Raw genomic sequence first — 11,867 nt, forward strand, 5'->3', positions numbered from 1 at the left:
CTCCTCCCATCTGGCAGGCGTTACAAGAGCCTCCGCTCCCGCACCAGCCGGCTCAGGAAGAGCTTCTTCCATGAGGCTGTGACCCTGCTGAACTCCACACCACAGCGCTAGCTTTATTTGCACTCCACTGCACTATCTCTGTACTTATATGCACTGTTTTCTGCTCCTTTTGCACTGGCTTTTCCTCTCATGCTGTTCAGAGTACCCTATTTAAACTGCATATAAACATACTGTATATATTTTGTCTATTGTGTATATTCAACCATGTTATGTTCCTCTGCCCCTTACGATGGCACAGTGACATTGATTGTGTTTTCCCCTGCTGGTGACTTGCCTTATTTATTTCTCTTCTTTTCTATTCTTCCAGGCAGGTAGGTGTCACCTTTAAGTTACCTGTCTGGCTCACCTGAGCATGGTTTGCTCCTGTCTATAAATACACCCTAAGCCTGGCATGAAGAGGGCGGGCGGTTTAACCTTGGAGCAGGCTGCGCTGACTTATGTTGTGTTTTCCGTGCTTTTCAGTTTAATAAAAAAGCCCTAGACTTTGAGCCGAACTGTCTGTATCCCCTTTATGTTGCGGTTGGTGTGCCCAGGCGTAACAAACCAATACATAGACACTCCTCTTCCTACTCTGTCAGCTTCACCTCTGTATATAACATGATTAATATATATATATATATATATATATATATATATATATATATATACATACATATCTGTATATATTGCTCACCACTGTCTATACTGCTGTGTATACTCCACTGTCTATACTGCTGTATACTGCTGTATATACTGTAAGATATAGCATCACTACTGCAGTACTCAATATACCTGCACTTATCTGCAAATAATACTATGCTTTGCACTTCTGGTTAGATGCTACTGTATTTCATTGGCTTTGTACCTGTACTCTGCACAATGACAATAAAGTTGAATCTAATCAAATCTAATCTAATCTAAATGTGTTTTCAAAAGTTATTGTTATTATTCAGAAGAGCAATCATGAGTAATCCTTCACTACTGTTTTAAGAGAAACTAAACATAAAATATAAATATTCAAAATTTGTTGACCATGACTGGCCTTATATTTCACCGATATTCTACTTGCAGCACAAAAAAGTGGTCTCAAGATCAGTCTTGAAACCAACACTGGGTTTCATAATAAGTCGTGCAGGTTGCTAGAGGGAAAAAAAGTGAAGAAGAACATAAGGTTGATTAAGTTCAGTTAGAATCCCAGGTACTGTTATGAAACAATCATGATGATAACAAAACTCGTTAGCTTACTTTGTCTGTGGATCATATCTGTGTGTGTTGTTTTCTGCATTATGCATTCTCCGCACAGCTTCCTGTAAAAAGCAAAATTAGTACAAGGGTTAAATTCAACCACTTTATGTGATAAACCAAATAAAGAAATGCTAACACAGAATGTGCAGCAGTCAAAAACAAAAGCCAGCAGGCTACAGAAATTTTTACCGAAACAGAGTTATTTTCCTGCTTTTTTGGAGCAGACTCTTTGAACTCTCTAATGTCTGACTCCATCCTGTTCAACCGCTGAATAACATTTCCCATGAACATTTCCTGCTGCTCAGACATCTTCTTTAAATATGCACTTAACAGGGACATCAGTTGTTTGTTTTTGTTTGGACTTAGTGTTGGAATAATTGGATATTACTGGCACACAGGAGTAGCCTCCCCACTCCGCTGTCCATTAGAAAACTCAAGTGTTCTTTTGCAAGCCGTCGTCAAAATGCATACTCTCAACAGGATATGGTGTACACCTTCTGTGATCCTTTTCAAATGTCTGTGACTTGCTTCTCCTACATACAGGTTACCCCCTTCCCCAAAGCAACTTTTGCGCTGCAGTTGCACACAATGCTATTGGTTACTTTCACACTATGCGATGTGCGCACACAAAACTGACTGGACAGGGCTCAACCCTAGGTTGTGAGTGGGTGGTTAGAAAATGAGTGTGCGTCTTTGTACTGAGGAGAAACATTCAAAGCCAACAAACAAACAAACAAACAAACAAACAAACAATCCCCCCCAAAAAACAACAACAACAAAAAAACACCTGTAGCCTACAAACATTTATGGTAATTTGATAGGGTGACCTGGTGTCCTGTTTTGCACTGTACTGCACAGCATTTTGACCCTTTGTCTCGCATCCTGCATATTGAGATAAGGTCCCACATTTTCAGTGGCCATTTGGTTTTTAATTGTCAGAAATAAGAACACATGAATGCGTTCTTTTAATCGCCCAGCACATGCTGTTGTGGCATAGTTTCAACCCTATTTAATAGCACTACATCAAAAGCAGCAATCTAGCTCATACAAATGCGACACAGCCAAGCTTTTCTAAAAGCCTGGCTTTCATCCAATGGCTTAGAAGAGAGCAGTGAGGGCAGTCAGTCAGACTGTGCCAATGTGGGGCCAGTGAACTCCTCCACTACGTCACAAAAGCAAACTTAGAAGAACTGCAGATACGACAGTATTATATTCTGATGTTATGTGATCATATTATTAGCCATGCTTGTTGTTATTACAGAGTTCATATAGTATAACACCATAACAGCATAACTCCATACAGTGTAATCTAAAACCAATCATATGATCAGTGAGTGTACCCCCACCCTCCCCCCTGCTTGACATGAACTGCTCTATTCCAAATAATGAGCAAAACCACCAATAACACGTGTTTGGGAACCAGGAGACTCTTAAGTTGATATAACTTGTTCTGAAAGTCACAGAAAAACAGGTAGTTCTCAAAGAGTTGGGAAACTCAAGCTGTAAGTTGCAATATCCTAATTATAGCTGGTGTTATAGGATTATTATTGCGCAGGGTGTGAGGTGGGTTATAGGGTGTAATTAAATCAGACAGGTAGGAATGTGCAAGCCCATGTAAAATTTTATATGTTAATAAGAGGACCTTAAAATCTGCCCTTGCATGAATTGGGAGCCAATGAAGGGAAGCCAGGACATGGCTAATGTGATCAGACTTCTTCGTTCTGGTCAGAATTCTAGCAGCAGCATTCTGGACCAGCTGAAGACTATTGGTACTAGAGGCAGGCAGGCCAGAGTAAAGAATATTGCATTATTCGAGGCGAGACGTGACGAATGCGTGAACAATGGTTTCTGGTTTCTACATCAGCCATACCTAGAAAGGGCCTAATTTTAGCAATGTTACAGAAGTGATAAAAGGCAGTTTTGGTTGTGTTCTTGATATGAGTGACTAGCGAGAGACTAGTCAAATTTCACACCAAGGTTCTTAGCTGAAGAGTTTTGAGAGATGATGCAGTTGTCAAAATTTAGAGTTAGATCACTAAAAAGATGCTTATGCATAGGGGGACCAATGACCAGCATTTCAGTCTTGCCTGCATTAAACATCAGGAAATTTGAAGACATCCAACCCTTAATAGCACAAAGACATGCCTCAAGGTTAGCCAATTCAGAGCGGTCATTATGCTGGATAGGTAAGAACATCTGAGTATCATCAGCATAACAATGGAAGTTAATGTTGTAACTACGAATAATGTCACCCAAAGGGAGACTGTCAGGTTCGGAACGGAGAATCGGACCCAAAAGCAGTTTCAGTTCGATGTTTTAATAAAGAAAAGATCTCTCAACACAAAAGTCTCCAGACTCTCCAGGGAAAAAACAGGAACACAAAAACAGCACTCAAAATGGCTGTAGAACAAAACTCAGGCAGACTAACCAAAAGGCAGGCAAAATGACAATTTCAGAACAGGCTGGATTCTAACAGGCAAACAGGCAGGAAATCAAAAACAGGCTTACAGTCTAGACAGACTCAGTCAAGATACTGGGACAATCTGACAAACCAGAGACAAGCAGAGGAAGGTATAAATAGACAGAGTAATCCAAACAAAAATGAGAAACAGGTGAACTCAGAAGGCGGGAAACGGACAATGACAGGAAGTAGAAACACAAGTGAGGGGCGGGGTCGGAGTGACAGGGAAAACCAAAACAAACAAAAGCACATGGTAAAACAAAAACACAGAATGACCAGCAGCAGGCCACAGAGTGACAGTCCAAGTGCAGGTACTGACAGGAGACATCCCTGAGGAACACCATAGTTAAACTTATGGTATTCAGAGGTCACATTATTGTAGTGGACACACTGCTTTCTCTTGGAGAGATAAGATTTAAACCAAGAGAGTGCCAGGCCACGAATGCCAGTTTGGTTTTCCAGGCGCTTTAACAATATAGTGTGATCCACCGTTTCAAATGCTGCACTCAGATCAAGCAAATTAAGAACAGAGGTAGCACCAGCATCCATGGCTAATAAAAGATCATTAGTTACTCTAGTAAGCGCGATTTCAGTAGAGTGAAAACACCTGAAGCCTGACTGAAATATTTCAAACAGACTGTTAGAGGACATGTGGGCTATCAGCTGAGCAGCTACAATTTTTCAAGTATTTTTGAATGAAACGGGGGATTAGAGATCGGCCTATAATTATTTAAGGCTTCAGGGTCAAGGTTTGGTTTTTTTAAGTATAGGCGTGATCACGGCTGTTTTAAAAGTGGAGGGTACAACACCAGACTTAAGTGACATATTTAAAGTGTTTAAGATTGTTGGGCCGAGAACCGAGAAAAGCTCTATATAAAGTTTAGCAGGTAGGGGATCAAGGAGGCAAGAAGCTGGTTTAGCAGGGTGCACCAATTTGGACAGCGCATCTAGAGAGATAGGGTTAAATTGAGTTAAAGGGTGCACATCCTGACTAATCTTAGGCCCAGTAACGGAGAGCATGCAGGCAGTCTGATTTGATAAATTAATTTGAATATTACAACGAATTAAGTCTATTTTTTGCGAGAAAAATTCAACAAAATTGTTTGCAGTAAAAGGCCTAGATTTAGTAGAGTGATTCTGGGTGACTTTAGATACTGTATCAAAAAGGAGCCTGGGGTTATTTTTTGCTAACAGTAATTATTTTGTAGTAGCCTAGTACGCGGATTTGGCTGTAGAGGGAGCGCATTTGTAACCTATTAGGCTGTGGATCATGTCATGCGAGGCGGAAAACCTCTACCTTGGTTGCCCGCCAGTTTCGTTCCAATTTCCTACACACCTGCTTCACACCTGCGGGTTTCATTATTAAACCAAGGTATTAAGTGTTTACGCCTATTTTTATAGTTAATGGTGCTACCATATCTAGTACATTACGAAGGGTAGAATTAATGCTGTCCGTCAAGTCGTTCAAAGATCTTTGCTGATCATTGAAAGAGTTGAGAGCAGTAGGAAGCTGATCAGCGAGCGCAGCAGTGGTGGAAGCATTAATGTCAAGGATGTGGATATTAAAGTCCCCCAGTATCAGGATTTTATCCACTCTAGTAAGAACAACAGAGATAAAATCAGAAAACTCATCTAGAAATTGACTATTGGGCCCCGGGGGACGATAGAGCACTGCTATGAGAAAAGTTGAGGCAGTACCATATTGCTTCACGGAGAGAAGCTCAAAGGAGTCAAAATTAGGTAAACTAAGGGTGTTAGGAGCCAATTTAGTATTATAGATTAGAGCTACACTCCACCTTTCTTTACTGGCCTAGCAGCACAGGAAAAGGAATAGTTAGGGGGTGAAGCTTCATTTAAAGGGAGAAAAACATCTGGCTTTAACCAAGTTTCACACAAACCCATCATGTCAAGGCTAAGTTCAGTGTCACCGGGCTTACAGTAATCATAGGGAGTCAGTTGAATTGGAACTAAATTGCTACGAAATATGGTCTGACTCTAGACCGAAATGAGCTACGTGGGCCTGAAAGTACACTAATGGGAAAAATGTCACTATTAGCTATATACATAGTCATATTAGTCTTAACATTATGATGTTCATTACGATGAACATTATTCGTTAGAAAGATACTTCGAAGAGGACGACGGTTTTCTCGTTGTTTCTGTTGTCTCTGCCTGACAAGTGCTCCAGCTCTTTTGCCCCGCTCCCTTCTCCCACATAGTTCACAAGGTGCAGCAGGTAGACTAAACAATTTATGTCTAAACATTTAAATTGTTTAGTCTACCTGCTGCACCTTGTAAACTATGCCGGAGAAGGAAGCGGGGCAAAAGAGCTGGAGCACTTGTCCGCTGAGTCGGTTGAATATTTTTTGGCTATAAAATGCATATCAATTGTAGATCTGATGTCGATCAAAGTCTGCCTATCGCAGATGATCATAACTTTCAAAATTTTAGTGGTCTTGTATAAAATAGTGTGAATAAATTAACAAAACAGTTAAATTTAAGGACCAGCTCAGAAAACCCCTAGTGGAAATTCCAGTTGAAAACCAGTAGAAAATCCCAGTAGAAAACCAGTAGAAAACCAATTGAAAACCAGTAGAGAACCAATTGAAAACCAGTAGAAAACCAGCAGAAAACCAACCGGTTTCTATTGGTTTTTATAGGGAAATTGAAACACATTCAACTGGTTTCACAACTGGTTTCTACTGGAATGCCCAGTAGAAAAACAAATAGAAATTTCAACTGGAATGTATTGGTCTGAACTGGTCTCAGATGGTTGAGAACACACACACCTTTGTATACTGCAGTCTATACATATACACCTTGATAATAACAATTTAACAGAGAATACTGAAATACAGGCAACAAGTAAATGTATAAAGAATGCCTTTATTGTCATCGTAAATGTACAACGAGAGTCAGAGTGCCAAGCAACATAGAAGGAATTAAAATATAACTACAAAATGTAAACATAAAGAAAATATAGAAACATAAAAATACGAATATAAAATCATTTTTAAGTGGCAGTGCAGTGCCTCAGGAAATGTTTTGTTTGATTGATACAGCACGTTGGAGGATGGAAATTTCTAAACATTTAAACGGCAGTGTCAAATTCTAGGCTACTGAATAGGCCTAAACATGGTAAGGCATACAACATTCGCTGGTAATAGTACAATACAGAATTTCACTTTTAAAATCATACTTTGTCGTTCTTAATGGCGGTGACCTCCTATCCAGCGTTGCCTTTGTCGTTCTTAATAGCGGTGACCTCTCTGATGGGCGACGCTGTTTCCGTCCTTATTTCGGGGCCCTCTTGTTCTCGCTGTCGTAGCGAGTTCTCGATCGGCTGCATTACATAAAATCCGTAACTATGTACTCATTAAACGCATTAACATCAGCAGGCATACTCAATATAAAGCCGTATCTCAGCTGTTATCTGGCCAGCCATTATGGTTAACTAAAAACGAACAGTCGCAAGCGTGTGCTACATTGAAATATACAGTCTCGGGACACAAAGAAACTGATTCGGCAACGTTATCACCTGTCTTTAGTTATAACCAGAGCCGTTGAGAGAGAGAGTTGCGACACTCCCATAGGGGACCATTGTAAAAAATGGCGGCCACAATTCCGGCCAATTTCCGGGTCATGGGGACAGTGAATAGTTCCAAACATTGATATTCACGGCATAGAACCGCATGCATTTTCATTGCTCGCCAAGCGCTCCCAGCGGTAAGTTGATAAAATAGGAGATTTTTTTAGATATTTAATGCATTGTCTGCCATAAATTCAGTAAATATTGTTTTTTTTTGTACGTGCTATTAATGTGTATCCTAATTAATAGTTATGATCGAAGGTAGCTCAGCCAGCTATCGAGGCTAACGTTTCCATTTCACTACCATGTTAGTACACCCGATGAGAATTAATGTGGCTAATGTAATTTGGCTAATCTGATATTAGCTAGTTAGCTCGTTGGTTGTAGACAAACTGAGGAAAAACGAGAATGTGTTCTTGATGAAATACATTTTATGGACATAGCCTATCTGTTGTTTGCCAATTAATTTGTGGTGAACATCAGACAGGGTGGGAGAGGCCAAGTTCCCTCTTTGGGCTTCGAGACGCTCACAAAGCTGGGTATTCAGAGGGTGATAATTTAGATTGTGCTCCTAATTTTAGACAGCGTTGTAATTTCACTGTGTGTGTTCCCTTGTCAGCAGAAGCAAGGATGCAGAAGAAAAGAGGGATGTGGGGTATGACTGGAGTGGTCACAGGAGGTCTGTTTGTGTTTTGTTGTAGGTCTTCATGAAGGAGCCCTTTTAGGGAGGGAGGTGTTACAACCCTCAGCACCCCCACTAGTCCTGCAGTGGCAGTGCAGAGGCTGTGGTGCTAACAGGGAGATGAATTAATAAATTCTATTATTTATTTAAAACCTAAATATTTGTCAGTCTCCCTTTTTATGTTGTGGTCTCATCAGCCGGGCCATAGCATGTGTTACAATTGTTTACTTGAATGTAGTTGGTTGCCTTGTATGTTTTGCACTATTGACCAAACTTGCTTATGTAATTTGAGCAGTTATTGGCATTCACTGATATTTATTTGTTATGATACATTCTTATGTTGTATGTGACGGTCTTAAGATAATATCAGTGATGCGTGGTGGAGCTAGGGTTGCCATTTTCGTCTCATCAAAAACCTGGACACCAACAGACTGAATGCCCACTCAGTAACACATTCCAACATCAAATGTTTGATCTTTGACAATGCAGGTAAGTGATGTAGGGTAGTGTCTTTTTGTGTCTGCTCAATGCAGAAAAATATTATGAAACCAATAATATAACTGATACTTAGTATCTGGCAAAACCCGTTTAATATTAGAAATCTTCAGGAAAGTGAAGGGAGGTCGATTCACGCCAAATAATTAAATCCGACTACTCCAGGATCTTGCGTTATGTAAGGTATGCTAACTTAATGTATGTTAACATGAACGAGCTCTTTCCCTCCAAAAACAAAAATGATGTAAATAAATGATAAACTGATTAAGTTGTCACTCTGCCGCTCCACATACCAAACTGACATTAACATATAGACAGTAAGTGTAAAGGCAGTCAGTAATACACACAAATGGTTTAATATTTTAATATTTACCGTTTGATGTCGCTTACGCTGCTGTCTGTCCTATAGAGAACTTGACAGCGCGTGGTATGTTTTGGAACTATTGAATGTGTACATGAACCACGTTATCGCGTAGCGGCGAGATCAATCAGTGTCGCAACTCTCTCTCTCAACGGCTCTGGTTATAACTATCAATATAACTCTACTAGTATACAAGCCCACGAAGTGAGTACTTGTTTTTTTCATATGTAAAAGCTAAAGTAAGTTAAGTAAGATATGTTACACACTAATGCAATGAGTAGCTTACCGGTAGCAAAACCTGGCCTTGGTGTAATAGGCTCCGTCGTCCAAACACCCAGTATTTGGTAGTTTCGTCGAAATTGTTTATACGAGAAAAGGGAACAACGGCCCGATAATTATCTTCCAAGTACCTTACCAGAGCAAACTTTTTTTTTTGACTGTGTGAACAAAGGCTAACTGTAGGTTGTAACTGTAAAGCTGCGTTTTACCGGAAGCGAAATTCGCGGGTTTTGATTGCTTGCCTTCGTGCGACGTTACAGCAAGGATTTTTGAATACACCAATCAGATTACTCAAGAAGGGCTAGGAGCCAGGCCCCCTTCCCAGGTATCTCTTCAGTCGAGACGGAGGACAAGCTGATCGTGTGATCAAAATGCTTGCTCTGATGTAATATAATTGTTTCAGTATGATCATGTCCAGATAAACAGTGTGTGCACTTCTTTGGTCATGCAGTTATAGCCGGCAAAATATAATTAATAAAAACTGACCAGCAGGAAGGCAGAGAACGTTCTTTAAGCAACATACAACTTTAAAAATTACTGTTTTTAAACTGAATATGAATTTCATGTTCAATTTAAAAACACTTATTTTTAAAAGAAACGCTAGTGGTTCAAACGTTTTACAAATTACTGGACATTTAAAAAAAAAATCAATGTATTCTCTTTAGTGCACTTTGTACGTTGTTAACTGATGAATCAAACAATTCATTTCATTATATTTCATTATTTTTGAGTGCATTCTCAATGTACAGCACTTTCTCACCAAGTGCAGGAATTGGGTTTGTTGAGTTGAGACCAAGTGATAGTTGAAATGAATAGCAGACAACACCAGTTACATCCTATTGGTTTCAACTGGGTTGAACTGGTGGAGCAGCCACTGCCCATGGCTCTATTGGTCTGAACGGGTTTAAAATGGTTTCAACTGGTATTCTTAACTGGGCAAACCAATAGAATCTGAAAACCCCGTTGGAACCAATAGAAACCCGTAGAGACCAATAGAGACCAGTTCATCCCAATAGACCGGCTACTGGTTTTTCAACTGGAATTTCCACAAGGGACGGCAGCCATCTTGACGGCACGTTACCATAGAGACGGAGAGAAACGACGATGCACAACGAAAATTAAAAGAAAAAGAAAAAAACAGGGAGATTTTGAAATGACTGTGTGACTTTCCTTGGGAAACAGGAGATATCTTTCAGGGGCCATGACGAAGGCAGAGAATCAAGGAATCGTGGTAATTACCTCTACTCTCATTTATAGCAGAATATGATCCAGACCTGTACTACCCCCTGTCCACTTCCAAAGTGTTTACTGGAACCTCAAATCAAATACAGAACGACTTGATAAGTGCTGTCGCCGATGTGATTGGTGAGACCATCAAAGAAGAAATAAGGAAAGCACCCTTTGTGGCTGTAATGCTGGATGAAACATCAGATGTCAGCAATACTGCACAGCTATCACTTGTTCTTCCTTTTGTAACAGACAGTGGCGTAAAAGAGAGGTTCATCAAATTTGAGGATGTGACAGGTAACAAAAGGGCCCAGGACGTGGCAGCCCTGGTCCTTTGGTTCATGGAGGAATGTATATGCACGGACAAACTTGTAGCCCAGCGCTATGACGGCGAAATATTTTCACATGCAGATGTGCTCTTCGACATTTTACAGAATAAGTCGTTTGACATACAGTTTTGTATGGCCAGGCTGGATGAGTTTTGTGTTTTCACTGAGGGGCAAAGGGAACGTTTTGATCAAATATATGACGGGACTGTGCAGAACAGCGCCGTGCCAGCTGGACGGAGAGCCCACGGAGATTCACGCTCATACTACAAGGGGCCACACACAACATTCTTGACAGTATATTACATCAAATGCAAAATCGGTCTAAAGTTCACGAAAAACTCTCATTCCTTTCCCTTTTGGACCCTCAACAGTTCACCAGCTTTAAGACTACATTCCCTGAAACTGCCTTCTCAAGCCTGACAGACAGCTACGGGCTGCACTTTGACTTGCCACGGCTGAAATCCGAACTGTCTGTGATGTATTCTCTGGCAGATTTTCAGGGAAAGAGCCCATCTGAGCTATATGCACTAACATGTTTAGTGTTAAGGATCCCTGTCACCACCTGGAAAGGACATTTTCCGCTCTCGAACAGATAAAAACTTATTTGAGGAACACAACAGGACAATCCCGACTCTCTACTTTAGCTTCCATAGCTACTGAAAAGCAAGTGGATCTGAAAGCCAGTGATCAGCTTTATGATCGGGTTATCGAAAAATTCATCCAAAAGGACTGGAGGATGGATTTCGTCTCCAAATGAACGTCATCGGTTAGTGAAACTGAATTTTTTATTGCTGGTTTTGCTACAATGTTGCTTCTTGTTGCACTGGTTACACTTTGTTTCCACACACTTGTTGAATGACTGCTGAATGTCTTGAATTGGTTAAGTACTGGTTGATGTGCATTTAATTTGTGAGTCTTGACTTGGTCTTGCTTTGCATTGGTAATTGTTACAAAGATGTGGTTGTGTGACAGCCATTTGTCTATGCACCTGAATTTCGTTGTCGAATGGAGCAATTACTGTGTCTAACGATGTAGCGAACTACCTGTGTCAATGCACCAATGGCCTGTGTGTGGTAGACAGTGGAAAGTGTGCTTTGCCAACTAGTGGTCAACCTGGAAACAGTCTTGGCAATGTAGTTTAAATCAGATTACACAAGATG

The sequence above is a fragment of the Chanos chanos genome, chromosome 11 (assembly GCF_902362185.1).
Source record: "Chanos chanos chromosome 11, fChaCha1.1, whole genome shotgun sequence".
Lineage (NCBI taxonomy): Eukaryota > Metazoa > Chordata > Actinopteri > Gonorynchiformes > Chanidae > Chanos > Chanos chanos.